Source organism: Mustelus asterias, unplaced genomic scaffold (assembly GCF_964213995.1).
Source record: "Mustelus asterias unplaced genomic scaffold, sMusAst1.hap1.1 HAP1_SCAFFOLD_249, whole genome shotgun sequence".
In the NCBI taxonomy this organism is placed as follows: Eukaryota; Metazoa; Chordata; class Chondrichthyes; order Carcharhiniformes; family Triakidae; genus Mustelus; species Mustelus asterias.
Genome location: NW_027590218.1, coordinates 479,446 through 498,713, shown reverse-complemented (window position 1 = coordinate 498,713; position 19,268 = coordinate 479,446). Strand labels below are relative to the sequence as shown.

General features: G+C 45.9%; 1 long non-coding RNA gene across 1 annotated transcript in view; it reads left to right on the top strand.

Annotated features, from left to right (window-relative positions):
• Window positions 1-16,582, top strand: part of LOC144485929 (uncharacterized) — a 117,504-nt gene extending 100,922 nt beyond the window's left edge. The window contains exons 2-3 of the long non-coding RNA XR_013496201.1: window positions 13,397-13,494; window positions 16,288-16,582. This is a non-coding gene — a long non-coding RNA (uncharacterized LOC144485929). The remainder of the gene's footprint in view (window positions 1-13,396; window positions 13,495-16,287) is intronic.
• The last annotated feature ends 2,686 nt before the right edge of the window (window positions 16,583-19,268 follow it).

The following is a 19,268-nucleotide window of genomic DNA, read 5'->3' as shown; positions in this document are numbered from 1 at the left end:
CTCCCTCTCTCTCCACAGCTGCTGATCTCTGTTCGTGTTGGAGTTGCCGCTCCCGCTGACTCAATGGGACAACACATTGAACGGAATCCCTTATTAATAGAAGAGGGAAATCCCTCCAGGCACACTAATCGGATCCATGGAGACTCACATCAATTCCAGTCACTAAACAAACAGCTTCACTTAACCCCCTTCAATCCAACACTTTTTATCCCCAACGTAGAACAGTTACAGCCTCAATGGGGTGTTGAGGGTCAGGGAGGTATGGAAAGTTGGAAATAATGTAGGGTCAATATTAATTCGATACAGCAGAGATCACTCTGCTCCTGTTAATTTCGAGTCGACGAGAATACAAAAGCAGGGGTGTACTGCTGAGGGTTTATAAGACACTGGTCTGACCGCATTCACAATATTGTCAGCAATTTTGGTCCCCGTATCTAAGGAAGGATGTGCTGGCCTTGGAGAGGGTCCAGAGGAGGTTCACAAGAATGATCCGGGGAATGAAAGACTTGACGCATGAGGAGCGTCTGAGGACTGGGGTTCCACACTCGCTGCAGTTTGGAAGTATGAGGAAGGGGATCACATTGAAACTTACAGAATAATGAAAGGCCTGGATAGAGTGCACTTGGGGAAGATGTTTCCATTAGTCGGGGAGACTTGGACCCGAGGGCACAGACTCAGAGGGAAGGGATGGCCCTTTAGAAATGTGATGTGGAGATGGCGGTGTTGGACTGGGGTGTGCGCAGTAAGAAGTCTCACAACACCAGTTTCCCACTCACCTGATGAAGGAGCAGCGTTCCGAAAGCTTGTGATTCGAAATAAAGCTGTGGGACTTTAACCTGCTGTTGTGAGACTTCTTACTTCAGAACTGAGACGAGGAGGAATTTCTTCAGCCAGAGGATGGTGAATCTGTGGAATTCATTGCCACACAAGGCTGTGGAGGCCAGATCATTGACTGTATTTAATAAAGAGATAAATAGGTTATTGACTGGTACAGCGATCAAGTGTGACGGGGAGAAAGCAGGAGAATGGGTTTGAGAAACTTATCAGCCAAAATTGAATGGTGGAGCCGGCTCGACGGGCCGAATGGCCTCATTCTGCTCTTATATCTTATTGTCTTATGGGTATCATGGTTGTGGTTTTTAGATTAGGTTAACGTCAATCAGGGTTGATATAGTCAGCTTAATCCAGGTTGTAGCAGATCTCATGTACAGCTCATGGACAGAACAATCTTAGTATAGGACTTCACACGGATCAATCTCTCAGCATTACGTACAGTACAGTCTTAGCTCGAGTCATCAGATAGAACTATCTCTCAGTGTTATGTACAGTACAATCTGAGGCTTCAGATAGAACTATCTCTCAGTGCTATGTACAGTGCAATCTGAGGATTCAGATAGAACTATCTCTCAGTGTTACGTACAGTACAATCTGAGGCTTCAGAAGAACTTTCTCTCACTGCTATGCACAGTACAATCTTTGGCTTCAGATAGAACTATCTCTCAGTGTTATGTACAGTACAATCTGAGGCTTCAGATAGAACTATCTCTCAGTGTTACGTACAGTACAATCTGAGGCTTCAGAAGAACTTTCTCTCACTGCTATGCACAGTACAATCTTTGGCTTCAGATAGAACTATCTCTCAGTGTTATGTACAGTACAATCTGAGGCTTCAGATAGAACTATCTCTCAGTGTTATGTACAGTACAATCTGAGGATTCAGATAGAACTATCTCTCAGTGTTACGTACAGAACAATCTGAGGCTTCAGATAGAACTATCTCTCTGTTTTACGTACAGTACAATCTGAGGCTTCAGATAGAAATATCTCTGTGTTACGTACAGTACAATCTGAGGCTTCAGATAGAACTATCTCTCAGTGTTACGTACAGTACAATCTGAGGCTTTAGATAGAACTAACTCTCAGTGTTACGTACAGAACAATCTGAGGCTTCAGATAGAACTATCTCTCTGTTTTACGTACAGTACAACCTGAGGCTTCAGATAGAAATATCTCTGTGTTACGTACAGTACAATCTGAGGCTTCAGATAGAAATATCTCTCTGTGTTACGTACAGTACAATCTGAGGCTTCAGATAGAACTATCTCTCTGTTTTACGTACAGTATAATCAGAGGCGTCAGATAGAACTATCTCTCAGTGTTACGTATTTTATTCTTAAATTTATCATTTTATTGCCCAGAACTGAAGAGCCCCTTCTGCTGGATGAACATGGAATACCGAGGGGGGTGGGGTGTTTATTTGGGGTGGGGGTGAGGGTAGGGCGTGTGGGGCTGTCCCATACGGGGCACCGTCTGCACCTTTAAAATAAAATCCAAAGTTCCTAGAGATTTTTCCCCCTCCTAATGTTTTCAGTGTAACTATGATCTGATGTCAGTGATTGAAATCAGTTTGTCAGATGGTAGCAGGCACAGCACAATTCTCCAGTAGAATAGGCCTTCTGGACAATCGCCGGGTAAACCCTTAACTATCAGGGGCGCAACAAGTACGATAATACCCAGCCCTCCCTTCCCATTACCAGACAGCCCCCCCCCCCCCTCGACACCGCCCTCTCGCCCATGCTCCAATCCATTACGAATTAAAACTCTGTCTCCTCAAATTTTCCATGTCCCAGCATCAACCGCACTCCGAGGTAATGAATTCCACAGATTCACCACCCATTGAGAGAAGTAATTTCTCCCCATGTCTGTTTTAAATCTGCTGCCCCTTTCCCGTAAGATGCCCTACATTGATCTACACTGTGATTCCTGATAGGCTGCTTTATACCACTCCCACTACAGTGGCACAGTGGTTAGCACTGCTGCCTCACAGCGACAGGGACCTCGGTTCGATTCCCGGCTTGCCTCACTGTCTGTGTGGAGTCTGCACGTTCTCCCCGTGTCTGCATGAGTTTTCTCTGGGTGCTCCGGTTTCCTTCCAAAGTTCCATAGAAGTGCTCGTTAGGTACATTGGCCATGTTAAGTACTCCCTCAGTGTTAACTAAACAGGCGCCGGAGTGTAGCAACTGTGGGATTTTCACAGTAACTTCATTGCAGTGTTGCTGTAAGCCTACTTGTGACACGAATAAATAACCTTTATACTTATTGACTGATGCGTGAGTGTTAAACCTCCCGATACAATCAGCACTTGTTTACACAGCAAAAACAATCCCATTCCAAGAGATACATGGGAGAGTGAACATCGAAGGGCCTGTTCCTCTGCAGCACTTTTCTTTGTTCTTAAGGCATAAATATCTTTAAGCATGTTGATTTTGAAATAATTTTATCCAAGATTTAACATAAATCTGTCTTCTTCACATCAGGTTATGGATCTGACTTTTATGGTAAGAAAAACATCCTTCAGTTCAGTTCCTGTTATTCAACTCCTCCAAAACAGTCATGGGGGCGATGGGTTATTCACTCAGACATTTCCCTAAGATGCTTTTAATGTGATAATCCTTGGAAATTTAAACAGACAGTGAAAAAATCATGACAGTTCAATGAATCCGATCACATTGTAGAATGCCAAGACTAATATAACCTGCTGCCTGGCTAATTGGATTAGCGCTGCTGCCTCACAGCACCAGGGACACAGGTTCGATTCCCGGCTTGGGTCACTGTCTGTGCGGAGTCTGCATGTTCTCCCCATGTCTCCATGGGTTTCCTCCGGCTGCTCCGGTTTCCTCCCACAGTCTGAAAAACGTGCTGTTAGGTGGATTGGCAATGCTAAAGTGTCCTTAGTGTCCACAGATGTACTGGATTGGTGGATTGGCCATTCCACATTGCCCCTTCGTGTCCACAGATGGACTGGATCGGTGAATTGGCCATTCCACATTGCCCCTTAGTGTCCACAGATGGACTGGATAGGTGGATTGGCCATTCTACATTGCCCCCTAGTGTCCACAGATGTGCGGGTTAGGTGGATTGGCCATTCTACATTGCCCCCTTGTGTCCACGGATGTGCAGGTTAGGTGGAAAGGCCATGCTAATTGCCCCTTACTGTCCAAAGATTTGCAGGTTAGGTGAATTGGTCATGCTAAATTTAGCACTCAAGCCACAATGAACCATAGAATTCTAGTGCAGAAGGAGGCCATTCAGCTCATCGAGTCTGCACCGGCCTCAATGCCATCCGGACCCTGTCCCTGTAACCCCATGCATTTACCCTAGCTAGTCTCCCTGACACTAAGGGGCAATTTAGCATGGCCAATCCACCTCACCTGCATATCTTTGGACTGTGGGAGGAAACCGGAGCACCCGGAGGAAACCCACGCAGCCACGGGGAGAACGTTCAAACTCCACACAGACAGTGACCCGAGGCCAGGAATCGAACCCGGGTCCCTGGCACTGTGACACCCCACGAAGTATCAATCTATTTCTGAATATGAAGATTTATTAATGTTGGGAGTACAGAGTGTGAGCAGAATAAGAGGATTTTCGGGCACCTTCGTGTTGAGCTGAGCCAGAGAACGGGGCTTTAAACATTTGAATTCAGTTTGTAAAATCTGGAAATAAGTCAGTGAAAATAGCGGTGAAGTTGATGGGTTGTTGTAAAAACCTGACCAGTTCACTGATGGACTTCGGGAGAGGTCCTTACCCAGGCTCAGCTCTACGTGACTCCAGCCCCACACCAATGTGGTTGACTCAACTGTCCTCTGAAGTGACTGAGTAAGCCCTTTGGTTGTAAGAAAGCTCCAACGATCAATTTCCAAGGATGGACGCTAAAGTCAGCAATGCCCACACACTGAGAATGAACAATACTGATTTTGGCACGACACATCGGTTATGTTACACCACACTAAGGGCCTCATGGTCTGATTTGCCAGCGGGATAAAGCCTCAGAACAGCAGGTTGTGTAGTGTCCAAAGATGTGCAGGTTGGGTGGATTGGCCATGCTGAATTGCCCCTTAGTGTCCAAAGATGAGAAGGATAGGTGGATTAACCATGCTAACTTGCCCCTTCGTGTCCAAAGATATGGAGGATCGGTTGATTGGCCATGTTAAATTGCCTTAACGGCGCGAAAACTTGGTAAAGTCAGGTGTGAGGCGATTAGTACAATCCGTGCAGATGTCCACTTTACCAAGGCCCGAAAATGGCCGCGATCCGAACTGCGCCCGAAATGGGTGATGCATTTAAATTGACTTAATGAGCTGGATGCCCAATCTTACCTGCATTTCCCCCCTTACTATCACGTTCGCCCGTCCAGATTCGGCGCGGAACAGATGTGCTCGGCAAAGGTCTGTTTCGACAGTCCAGCTCTGAGGAGGTAAGATCAGAGCTTCTGGTGCCTCTCTGACTCAGATCAGTGGTGGGGGGAGCGGGGGGTGGGGGTGCGGGAGGCCGGAGGTGGATCAGATCATTCTCAGGTCATGGGGGGAGGGGAGGGAGGTGGATCAGATAATTCTCTGGTGAAGGGGGCAGCGGTGGGAGGGTTGCCGTTGCCATTCTACGGGTGATCGGTGGGGGGGGGGGGTATGGGGTCGCGATCGGTCTGGGTAGTGGGGGAGGTGGGTGTAAAGGGGGATAGTTATGTTGTGGGGTGGGACGATGTCTGTGGGGGCCATCACTCCCACTTTTCTCTCCCAGGACACTTTATCCGCTTGTTGCTGCCCGGGAGCGATGTGACAGGGGCGCCCATTTCAGATGTATTTCTCACTGCGCACGTGCAGTTCAGAGCTCCGATCGGAGTTGCAGCGTTTCGAGAGCGCGAAGCCCCGCCCACAGAGCAATTCAGACTCACAATGCTTTTTCCAGGGTAAGTGCGTATGGGGCCCCGGAGAACAGATTTCCAAGTCAGATCTGAATTGCGTCCAGATTCAGCGCTTGGAATCAAAATGGTAAAATCGGGCCCTTAGTGTACAAAGGTGTACAGGTTCGGGGGATTGGCCATGCTAAATTGCCCCTTAGTGTCCAAAGACATGCTGGTCAGGTGCATTGACCATGCTAAATTCTCCCTAAGTACATGCGAACAGGTGCCGGAGTGTGGCGACTCGGGGATTTTCACAGGCGATTCATAGAGATTTACAGCATGGAAACAGGACCTTTGGCCCAACTTGTCCACACATCCCAGTTTTCACCAATAAGCCAGTCCCAATTGCCCGCATTTGGCCCATATCCCTTTATACCCATAGAAATCATAGAATCCCTAATGTGCAGAAGGAGGCCATTTGGCCCATCGTGTCTGCACCAATCACAATCCCACCAAGACCCGATCCCTGTAACCCCACCCATTTATCATGCTCGTCCACCTGACACTAAGGGGCAATTTACTATGGCCAATCAACCTAACCTGCTCACCTTTGGACTGTGGAAGGGAACTGGAGCACCCGGAGGAAACCCACGCAGACACGGGGAGAATGTGCAGACTCCACACAGACAGAGACCTGAGGCTGGAATTGAACCCGGGTCCCTGCCGCTGTGAGGCAGCAGTGCTAACCACTGTGCCACTGTGCAGCCCATCTTACCCATGTAACTGTCTAAATGCTTTTTGAAAGGTAAAATTGTACCCGTCTCCACTACTGCCTCTGGCAGCTCGTTTGCAATAAGTGACTTTTCAACAAAATTAATATAAGCCGACTTGTGACCAATAAATAAACTTTAATCTGTAAACGGTGCCATCTTTGATGAAGAGTAAGATAAAAGCAAAAGACCGTGGATGCTGGAATCTGAAATAAAACAGGAAATGCTGGGAAAACTCAGCAGGTCCGACAGCATCTGTGGGGAGAGAATAGAGCAAATGTTTCAACTCTGGATGACCGTTCGTCAGACTCAAAGCGTTGTCTCTATTCTCTCTTCTGTCTGTGTGGAGTTTGCACATTCCCTCCCATCGCCACTTAGTTTCAGGGGGACTAGCAGTGTAAATATGTGGGTTACGGGGATAGGGCCTGGGTGGGATTGTTGTTGGTGTAGGCTCGATGGGCCAAATGGCCTCCTTCTGCACTGTAGGGATTCTATGATTCACAGATGCTGTCAGACCTGCTGAGATTTTCCAGTATTTTCAGTTTTTGATAAATTTATACCTCCCAAAGTAAACAGACAGTGGAAACAGAAGGTCCCTTATTTCATAACAAAATGGTAATTCTCGAACCACTGCCCAGAATCGACAGTCAGAAAAGGAACTTTGCTGTTAAAGTACTGTGTTCAGTGACGCACGTTAAAATAATCTAGGTCAAATACCTTCAATTCACAATATTGATTACACAATAATGATTGCACAATATTGATTACACAATATTGACCACATCAGCTATCCTCCAATCCTCTGGGACCTCACCTGTGTCCAGTGACGAGACAAAGATTTGCGTCAGAGGCCCAGCGATTTCATCTTTCGTCTCGATGAGCAGCCTTAGATAGATTCCATCAGGCCCTGGGGTTTTGTCAGTCTTTATATTCCTTCCTTGTAATGGTGATTTTCTCTAATGGGTCAACACTCCCCTCCGAGACACTCCCAGTCAACACATCCCTCTCCTTTGCGAATGCCGATGCAAAGTATTCATTTAGGATCTCCACGACTTCTTTGGGCTCTGAAGCATAATTCCCCACTTTTGTCCCTGAGAGGTCCGATTTTTTCCCTGACAACCCTTTTGTTCCTAACGTATGAATAAAATGCCTTGGGATTCTCCTTAATCCTGTCTGCCATGACATTTCGTGACCACTTTTTGCCCATCGAATTCCTCGTTTGAGTTCTTTCCGACTTTGTATTCCTCCGGAGCTCCCTCTGTTTTTAGCTGCCTGGACCGAACGTACGCCTCTCTTTTCTTTTTCACCAATCCCTCAATTTCCCTGGTTATCCATGGTTCTCGATTTCTACCTTTCCTATCCTTTTTTACAGGCACATGCCTATCCAGCAGCCCTATCAAATGTTCCTTAAAAGACGCCCACATGCCAGATGTGCATTTACCCTCAAACAGCCTCTCCCAATCAACAGCTGCCAATTTCTGCCTAATTCCACTTAAGTTAGCCTTCCCCCATTCCAACATCTTACCCTTGGGACACCACTCATCCTTTTCCATCACTATCCTAAAGCTAACAGAATTGTGGTTATTTTTGCCACATGTTCCCCTACCGAAACTTTGAAGACCTGACCGGGCTCATTCCCCGGTACTAGGTCCAGTATAGCCCCCTCTCTAGTCGGGCTCTCTACATATTGTTCCAAAGAACCCTCCTGTCCACATTTTACAAATTCCTCCCCATTCAGACTCCCAGCCCTACGCGATTTCCAGTCTATACCAGGGAAATTGAAGTCTCCCACTACAACAACCCTATTTTTCCTGCACCTATCCATTATCTCCTGACATATCCGTTCTTCCACTTCCCTTGGGCTGTTGGGGGGCCTGTAGTATACCCCCAACATATTGACAGCTCCCTTCCTGTTTATGAGCTCCACCCACAGTGACTCGTTACACGACCCCTCTGAATTGTCCTCCCTCTGCACCGCTGTAATATGCTCGCCAACTAATACTGCTACTCCCCCACCTCTTTTGGTCCCTCCTCTGTCTCGCCTAAAACACTTGTACCCCGGAATATTCAGAATATTGATGACACAACTTTGATTACACAGTATTGATTACACAATATTGATTACACAACATTGATTACACAATACTGATTGCACAATATTGATTACACAACATTGATTACACAACATTAATTACACAATACTGATTGTACAATATTTATTGCACAATATTGATTTCACAACATTGCTTACACAATACTGATTACAGAATATTGATGATACAACATTCAGACAGACAGTGAAGAAATATAAACGGCATCATAATCTCTGTAAACTACTCAGTTTCCTTTAATTGACTGGTACTGGAGTGTGAAAAGACTACAATGTGACCAGCACATATTCACTTAGTAAAAGCGAGTCACAATCTAAGAGATGTATCATAAAGAGTGCATTATACATGCTGAATTCCAAGATCACAGCATTCCCGTGAACCATCGAACCCACGGCAGTGCAGAAGGAGGCCCTACGGCCCATCGAGTCTGCACCCACTCTCTGACAGAGCATCTTATCTGCATTGGAATGATCCGGGTACATGTTTTCTTTTAAGACCAAAGTTAATATTTAAATGTGAAGACCTGAACGCCTCTCAATGCACAAATATTGTTCGTTTCAACAACATTTCCTGCAAACTTTAACATCAATCTATTTGTTCTGTATCAGAATATGTCCCTAAATATTACAGTGAGGATAACAAACTTCATTGAACATTTTGCCATTCATCTCCTCCAATCAATTCGTGAGGTGATTGATTAAGCGCTAAAATAATTCACTCAGTTTGTTTCAAGCTTGAGAATACTTGAAACATAGAGTGCAAAATCACTGGGTACTTCATTGGGGCAGCACAGTGGTCAGCACTGCTACCTCACAGCGCCAGGGACCCAGGTTCGATTCCCGGCTTGGGTCACTGTGTGGAGTTCGCATGTTCTCCCCCATATCAGCGTGTGTTTTGTCCGGGTGCTCCGGTTTCCTCCCACAGTATGAAAGATGTGCCGATTGCAGTGCAGAAGGTGTCTATTCGGCCCTTCACGCCCGCACTGACCACAAACCCACCCAGCCCCAATGCCGGTAATCCCTATTTACCCTTGCTAGTGCCCGCTGGCACTGAGCGGGAATTTAGGTATGGCCAATCCACCTAACCCGCACATCTTTGGAGTGTGGGAGGAAGCGGGGGCACCCGGAGGAAACCCACGCAGACACGGGGAGAACGTGCAGACATCACACAGACAGTGACCCAAGTTGGGAATTGAACCCGGGTTCCTGCGCTGTGAGGCAGTAGTGCTAACCATTGTGTCACCGTATGGCCCAGTCATTCACTGGCGCTTGAGACCTTGCAATGTAATCAGAACCTGTCTGATACAGTAAACACTAAATCACAATCTAAAAGATTTATCACAAACTGTGCATCAAATGCTGCTATCCCAGAGTGGTTAGCACTGCTGCATCACAGCGCCAGGGTCCTGGGTTTGATTCTTGGCTTGGGTCAGTGTCTGTGCTGAATCTGCATGTTGATATAGAATAGTCATAGAATTCCTACACAGCAGAAGGAGGCCATGCAGCCCATCACATCTGCACCGACCACAGTCCCACACAGACCCTGTCCCCGCAACCCCACATATCTATTCTGCTCGTCCTCCTGACACTCAGGGGTAATTTAGCATGGCCAATCCACGGAACCCAGACATCTTTGGCGTGTGGGAGGAAAGTGGAACACCCGGAGGAAACCCATACAGACAGGGGGAGAACATGCAGACTCCGCACAGAGGGTGACCCAAGGCTGGAATTGAACACGGGTCCCTGGTGCTGTGAGACGGCACTGCTAACCACTGTGCCACTGTGCCGCGTTGTCCCCATGTCTGTGTTCTCCATGGGTTTCCTCCGGGTGCTCTGGTTTCCTCCCACAGTCCGACCGACGTGCTGGGTAGATGCATTGGCCGTGCAAAATTGTCCCTCAGTGGAAGAACAAATGTAGGGGGGAAGTATACAATAAATGGCAGAGCCATCAAGAGTATAGAAACACGGAGGGACCTCGGTGTGCAAGTCCATAAATCCTTGAAGGTGGCAGTAGAGGTGGAGAAGGTGGTGAAGAAGGAATATGGTATGCTTTCCTTGATAGGACGGGATATAGAGTATAAAAGCTGGAGTCTGATGTTGCAGTTGTACAGAACGCTGGTTAGTCCACATTTGGAATACTGCATCCAGTTCTGGTCGTCGCACTACCAGAAGGACGTGGAGGCTTTAGAGAGAGTGCAGAGAAGGTTTGCCAGGATGTTGCCTGGTATGGAGGGTCTTAGCTATGAGGGGAGATTTGGTAAACCATAGAACCATAGAACCTTAGAAAATTACAGCTCAGAAACAGGCCTTTTGGCCCTTCTTGTCTGTGCCGAACCATTTTTTGCCTAGTCCCACTGACCTGCACTTGGACCATATCCCTCCAACCCCTCTCATCCATGAACCCGTCCAAGTTTTTCTTAAATGTTAAAAGTTTACCACTTTATCCGGCAGCTCATTCCACACTCCCACCACTCTCTGCGTGAAGAAGCTCCCCCTAATATTCCCTTTAAACTTTTCTCCTTTCACCCTTAACCCATGTCCTTTGGTTTTTTTTCTCCCCGAGCCTCAACAGAAAAAGCCTGCTCGCATTCACTCTATCTATACCCATCGAAATCTGATATACCTCTACCAAATCTCCCCCCATTCTTCTACGCTCCAGGGAATAAAGTCCCAACCTATTTGATCTCTCGGGCTTGTTCTCCCTGGAAAGACGGAGAATGAGGGGAGACCTAATAGAGGTGTACAAAACTATGAAGGGTATAGATAGGGTGAACAGTGGGAAGCTTTTTCCCAGGTCGGAGGTGACGATCACGAGAGGTCACGGGCTCAAGGTGAGAGCGGCGAGTTTTTCGTTGTCCAGAACACCAACAACCTGTCCTGATCCCCACATGCCGACACTATAGTTCAGAAAGCCCACCAACGCCTCTTACTTTCTCAGAAGACTGAGGAAATTTGGCATGTCAGCTCCGAATCTCAGTAACTTTTACAGATGCATTCTTTCTGGTTGGGTCACAGCTTGGTATGTCTCCTGCTCTGCCCCAGACTGTAAGGAACTACAAAAGGTTTTGAATGTAGCCCAATCCATCGCGCAAACGAGCCTCGCATCCATTGACTCTGTCTATACTTCCCGCTGTCTCGGCAACGCATCCAGCATCATTAAGGACCCCACGTACCCTGGACATTCTCTCTTCTACCTTCTTTCTTCGGGAAAAAGATACAAAAATCTGAGATCACGTACCAATCGACTAAAGAACAGCTTCTTCTCTGCTGCCGTCAGACTTTTGAATTGACTTATCTCGCATTTAGTTGATCTTTCTCTGCACCCGAGCTATGACTGTGACACTACATTCTGCACTCTCTCCTTTCCTTCTCTATGTTTTGTCTGTATAGCGCGCAAGAAACAATACTTTTCATTATATATTAATAAATGTGACAATAATAAGTCAAATCAAAATAAACTGAAAATTAAGCTCACATCAATTTTGTGAAGCCCTTTCAGTCCCAGCAAGTCATTTGCAGTTGTCTTATTTACCAAACGGTCGCTACTTATCCGTTTGAGACATTAATATTCAAAAGAAAACAAGAAAAAATGACCTTCTTGTTGCCAGGATCTGAGATTTAGTATTGATCTAAAAGGTAACTAAGTAAAAAGAAAGGTAATTCGACAAGAAAACCAGGTGAATGGGAAATCGAATAGCTTTTTCCATAATTCACACAGACCCATAATTTGCAAAACCGTGGTTATATGATGCAGTCATATAACAAAGTGAATTTTAAATTGTATCTCTGCAAATCATCTTAATTTGGATTGCTCATCCACACAGACCACGGTTCCAGCTGTGGAAACTCTTTTAATTCATATCATTCATTCTCTTTCTCTATATTTGTTTACCCAACAATAATAAGATCAGATAGTCTGAGACTCGGTGACACAGTGGTTAGTGCTGCTCCCTCACAGCGCCAGAGACCAGGATTCGCTTCCCGGCTTGGGTTACTGTCTGTGCGGAGTCTGACCGTTGTCCCCCATGTCATAGAGTCAGAGAGGTTTACAGCATGGAAACAGGCCCTTCAGCCCAACTGGTCCATGCCACCTTTTTTTAACCACTTAGCTACTCCCAATTGCCTGCATTTGGCCCATATCCCTCTATACCCATCTTACCCATGTAACTGTCTAAATGCTGCTTAAAAGACAAAATTGTATCCGCCTCTGCTACTGCCTCTGGCAGCTTCTTCCAGACATTCACCGCCCTCTGTGTGAAAAAATTGTCCCTCTGGGCATTTTTGCATCTCTCCCCTCTCACCTTAAAGCTATGTCCTCTACTTTAGGAGTCCCCTACCTTCGGGAAAAGATGTGGACTATCTAGCATCTCATAATTTTATAGATCTCTTCAGACCACCCCGAAGCACCCGACGGTCCAGGGAAAAAAGTCCCAGTCTATCCAAACTCTCCGTGTAACTCAAACCATCAAATCCCGGTAGCATCCCAGTAAATCTTTTCTGCACTCTTTCTAGTTTAAAAATATCCTTTCTCTCATAAAGTTTGAAGTGACTTCACACAGCGGATAGACTGGGTTTGCTTGGATTAAGACTGGGAGCGATCGATGATAAATAAATACCTTGGTTTCTGTAGTCTCTTGAGGATGCACTGTCAGAGACCACCCATGGGTAACAAAGGTAAAACCATAACTCGACTAATCTGTCCACTTAATAACTCTCACTGAACTAATTAAAATAATTGTGAGTGACATGTTGTTAAAATGCTTACAGGTGAAAGCTGTGAAATCTCCACATTTCTCCCTTTCTAATTCTAACTGGTATTGTGTGATCCCTTTACAGGCTGTCTCTCCTCAAGTGAATGTCCCAAGGGCTGTACAGGCACTCAGGGGAAATGTGTGTATACCGATTATGACTGAGGCCAAATGGATAATTTGCCCGTAAGTGGATCACTTGACACGTTGCCTGGAGAAAGAATATATTGAGTTTGTTGCTAACTCAGCCCAACAGCTGTTGAGTGGCATGTACGCGTGACCTGATCGCGTTGAGAATGTTTGGTGCTTATTGGTCAGGGATAGAAATGGTAAATTGGAAAGCGTGTTGAAGAGTCAATAGAAACATAGAGACTGGAATCAGGTATCGGCCACTCGGCCCCTCGAACCTGCTCTGCCATTCTTTTTGATCATGGCTGATCATCGAATTAAATATCCTGATCCCCCCCTTCCCCCCATATCCCATGATCCCTTTAGCCCCAAGAGCTTTATCTAATTTATTCTTGAAAGCACACATGCTTTGGCCTCAACTACATTCTGTAGTAATGAGTTCCACACATTCAGCACCCTCTGGGTGAAGACATTTCTCCTCAACTCAGTTCCAAAAGGTTTATCCTTATCCTCAAACAATGTCCCCTGGTTCTGGACTCTCCCACCATCGGGAAAATTCTTTCTGAACCTACCCTGTCTAATCCTATTAGAATTTTACAGGTTTCTATGAGATCCCGTCACACTTTTCTAAACTCCATTGAATCTAATCCTAACAAATTTAGTCTCTCTTCATATGACAGGTCTGCCATCCCAGGGATCAGCCTGGTAAACCTTCACTGCACTCCCTCTATAGGAAGGGCATCCTTCCTCAGATAAGGATACTAAAACTGCACACAATACTCCAGGTGAGGCCTCACCCATGCCCTATACAATTGCATCAAAACATCCCAATCCCTATACTCAAATCCTCTCGCTATGAAGGCCAACATGCCATTTACCTTCTTTACTGCCTGCTGTACCTGCGCGCTTACTTTCAGAAACTGATGCACGAGGATGCCAAGGTCTCGCTAAGTATCTATCTCTCTCAATTTACACCCATTCAAATAATAATCTGCCTTCCTACATTTGCTCTCATTTGGATAACCTCGCATTTATCCACATTATATTGCATCTTCCATGCAGATACCCACACTCTCAGCCAATAGAAATCACGCTGAAGCATCTCTGCATTCTCCTCACAGTTCACCCTCCCACCCAACTTTGCATCATCTGCAAATTTGGTGATAATATATTCAGTTCCCACTTCGAAATCATTAGCATATAATGTGAACAGTTGGGGTCCGTGCATAGATCCCTGCCGAACCCCACGAGTCACTGACTGCCGATCAGAAAAAGACGCATTTATGCCAAATCTTTGCTTTCTATCTGCTTCACCAGCTTTCTATCCATGTGAAGACATTATCCGCAATTCCATGTGCTTTAAGTTTACATCTTAGTCTGCTATGTGAGACCTTGCCGATAGCCTTCTAAAAGTCTAAACAAACCACATCCAATGGACGCACTAATGAGCATATTAATTCCATATGTGACATGGGCCGCGTAAGGGCACAGTGGTGAGCACTGCTGCCTCACAGCTCCAGAGACCTGGGTTCAATTCCCAACTTGGGTCACTGTATAGCAACCCAGTGGACACAAGCTAAGAATCCCAGTCAGAAAGACATGCTGGTTAGGTGCATTGGCCATGCTAAATCCTCCCTCAGTTTACCCGAACAGGCACCAGAGTGTGGCGCCGAGGGGATTTTCACAATAACTTCATTGCAGTGTTAATGGAAACCCATGTGAAACTGATGAATAAACTTCTAATTTTAAAAGTATTGTTTTTGCACGCTATACAAAGCATACCGGACATAGAGAAGGGAAGGAGAGGGTGCAGAATGTAGTATTACAGTCATAGCTCGGGTTTAGAGAAAGATCAACTTAATATGACAGAAGGCCGGCAATGCAGAAAGAGACCATTCAGCCCATCGAGCCTGTAACGACACCAATCTCACCCAAGCCCGAACACCGTCACCCTACATATCCCTGCTAATTCCTCTGACACGAAGGGGCAATTTACAATTGCCAATCCACCTAACATTCACATCTCTAGACTGTGGGAGGAAACCGGAGCACCCAGAGGAATCCCACGCAGACACGGGCAGAACATGCAAACTGCAGACTGACAGTGACCCAAGGCTGGAATTGAACTGAGACCCTGGCTCTGTGAGGGAGCAGTGCTAATTTCTGTACCATATGAGGTAGGCCCATTCAAAACGCTGATGGCAGCAGGGAAGAAGCTGTTCTTGAGTTGGTTTGCACGTGATCTAAGACTTTTGTATCTTTTTTCCCGACAGAAGAATGTGGAAGAGAGAATGTCCGGGGTGCATGGGGTCCTAGATTATGCTGGCTGCTTTTCCGAGGCAATGAGCAGTGTAGACAGTGTCAGTAGATGGGAGGCTGGTTTGCGTGATGGACTGGGCTACATTCACGACCCTTTGTAGTTTACATGCAGCTGTTGGTGTATGGTGAACATTTGATTTGGTTGATTTGATATTTGGTGCAGCACGGTGGCACAGTGGTTATCACTGCTGCTTCACAGCACCAGGGACCCGGGTTCAATTCTGGTCTCAGGTCACTGACTGTGTGGAGTTGGCACATTCTCCCTGTGTCTGCGTGGGAATCAGCCGAGTGCTCCGGTTTCCTCCCACAGTCCAAAGATGTGTGGGTTAGGTTGATTGGCCATGCTAAATTGACCCTAGTGTCAGGGGAATTAGCAGGGATATGTGGGGTTATGGGAATAGGGCCTGGGTGGGATTGTGGTCGGTGCAGACTTGATGGGCCGAATAGCCTCCTTCTGCACTCCAGGGATTCTGTGATTTGATGTTTAACACAGAAGTGAATTTGAAACATTATTTCTGTTTTCCTTCCCAGACAAACACGTTCTTTCCTGGCTGGTCTTTCGGGACGTGGTTGTTGTTTGCGCTTAGAATCTGCTCCAGCACTTGATGTAACATCAATCCAGTAGTTGCATAAGCAGTAACACCGAAGATATCATTGTCGAGGACATCAACTCACTTCCTGCGAGCTTCATTGCAGCTGAATATCACATGAAGCAACTAGAGCAGCATCACCTTCTGAGAAATGAAGACGGGAGTGTGATTGTAAACTATCAACATTTTTAAAATCTGAAGGAGACATTCGACCTCCGGCATTTGTTGAAACTTATTTTTGTAAAAGTCTTTGAAGAACAATGAGCCAAACTATCGTGGAAACTGCATTTTATTTCAGGATTTGAATATTTCAAGCAGCCTCATTGTAAGGTTTACTAGTTCCTCAACAGAAAACAGAAGATTCATTCCTGAAACATTACACTGTGCATCACATCATTGAGCTGACAGCAAATTAGCATCATGACATTGCTGTTTTAACGGGGGAATCTGGCCGAAAAATATCTTATCTATAATGTCGTGCGGAATAAAAAAAGACATTCCTTCTCATTTTAAACAGCGCCATTCTGTGAAACATGGGAGCTAAAAAAAACATAGCACGGGAGTTATTCATGACGATGCTTTGTCCGTCAGGCTCCCTTCTCATTTCTCATTCTGAAACCATCCAGTAAATCCCGGCGGCCACATGATGGTTTTGCCTTGTTAAATGTTGCATTATTTTGGGTTGAATGGAATCCAGTGGTTCAGTTCTGTTTTTGCATTGGCTTCAAGCGGATCGAGTTTATACAGCTTCACATTCCATGGCATGACTTGAGCTGAGCTCAAAGCAGGTTGGACGGTTGAGTTTAGTTGAACGCTAAGATGTCACAGTAATTTCATTGCAATGTTAATGTAAGCCTACTTGAGACACTGATAAATAAACTTTTAAACTCACATTTGTATAAAAGACAACCATTCTTGATTAGTTCCCTGCACCCTAACAGCCTCTCCACCTACAGGGAAACATCTACACTCGAGATACAGAATTTCAGTGACTCCCTATTCACAGGATAATATATCGACATATCGATTGTCGTCCTTCAGTACTTTTCCATTCACCGAGATGTACATTCTAAATATGTCTCTGTGCGCATCTCTATCCACACCTCCCATCTCTACACCCTAGATCTGACTGTAACATTCAGCACCCTCTCCTTTCTCTGGAATCATAGAAACCCTACAGTGAAGAAAGAGGCCATTCGGCCCATCGAGTCTGAATTGACAACAATCCCACCCGGGTCCTATCCCCATAGTCCCAAATATGTACCCTGCTCATCCCTCGAACCTACATATCCCAGGACACTAAGGGGCAATTTATCATTGCCAATGCACCTAACCCGCACACCTTTGGATTTTGGGAGGAAACCAGACCCGGAGGAAACCCACGCAGACACAGGGAGAATGTGGAAACTCCACACAGACAGTGGCCCAAGCCGGGAATCAAACCCAGTTCTCTGGATCTGTGATGCAGCAGTGCTAACCAACATGCCACTGTGCTGCTCACCACTGTGCAATATGCATTGTCTGTATAGCGTGCAAGAAACAATACCTTTCACTGTATACAAATACATGTGACAAGAATAAAATCAAATCAAAACAAATAATCACAAAATTAAATTATTTAATTCATTCCTCCATCTGCCAACTAGTTCCCCAATCTGTTATTTTGCCTATATCTCTGTGCAGCCCATTTGAATCCTCCTCATAGCTTTAATTCACAATTAGTTTAGAATCATATTGGAAATCTGGTAGCTTACTCCCAGCATCTTCAGTTATTTTGTTGACATATATTGGCCTAGTGGTATTATCGCCAGACTATTAATCCAGAAACTCAGCTAATGTTCCAGGGACCCGGGTTCGAATCCCGCCACGACAGACGATGGAATTGGAATGCAATAAAAAATATCTGGAATTAAGAATCTACTGATGACCATGAAACCATTGTCGACTGTCGGAAAAGCCCATCTGGTTCACGAATGTCCTTCAGGGAAGGAAATCTGCCGTGCGGACCCGGTCTGGCTCACATGTGACTCCAGAGCCGCAGCAATGTGGTGGACTCTCAACTGCCCTCGAGCAAGTAGGGATGGGCAATAAATGTTGGCCCAGCCAGCGACGCCCATGTACCACGAACAAATAATTAAAAAACATAAACAGCTACATCCCCAATACAAATTTTTGCAATATTTCATAAGTTACAGCCAACCAGCCTGAATGTGCTTCAGTATCCCGACTCACTGTTCCGTGCCTGCTGACGAATTATCTATCCAATCCAGGCTGTCAACCTGAGCCACAATCGGACACCTCGACTCTTTGTGCTGCAAGCTATGGGATTGTTGTAATCCAAATCTATGACATCAACTGGCCCCATCGTGTAGGGCGGTTAACTCACTTGCCTACATGACAAGGGTGTGATTCAGTATAATACCAATGATGTGAGTACAATCTCCCTACAGGCTGCAGTGATTTGTAAATATTGTCTCCACACCTTGTCCAAGAGTGGCATAGACAGAGTGGATAGTCAGAGGCTCTTTCCTAGGGTAGAAAAGTCAAGTACTAGGGGACATAGGTTAAAGGTGCGTGGGGAAAAGATCAGAGGAGATCTGTGAGGCATGTTTTTTACACAGAGGGTGGAGAATGGCTGGAACGCGCTGCCCGAGGAGGTGGTGGGAGCAGGTACGATAGCGGCATTTAAGGGGCATCTCGATGAATACATGAATAGAATGGGAATGGAAGGATACGGATTCTGTAAGTGCATACAGTTTTAGTTTAGGCAGGCATTATGATCGGCGCAGGCTTGGAGGGCCGAAGGGCCTGTTCCTGTGCTGTACTGTTCTTTGTTCTTTGAATGGTGAACTGAAATGGGAAGCACGGTGGTACAGTGGTTAGCACTGCTGCCTCACAGTGCCAGGGGCCCGGGTTCGATTC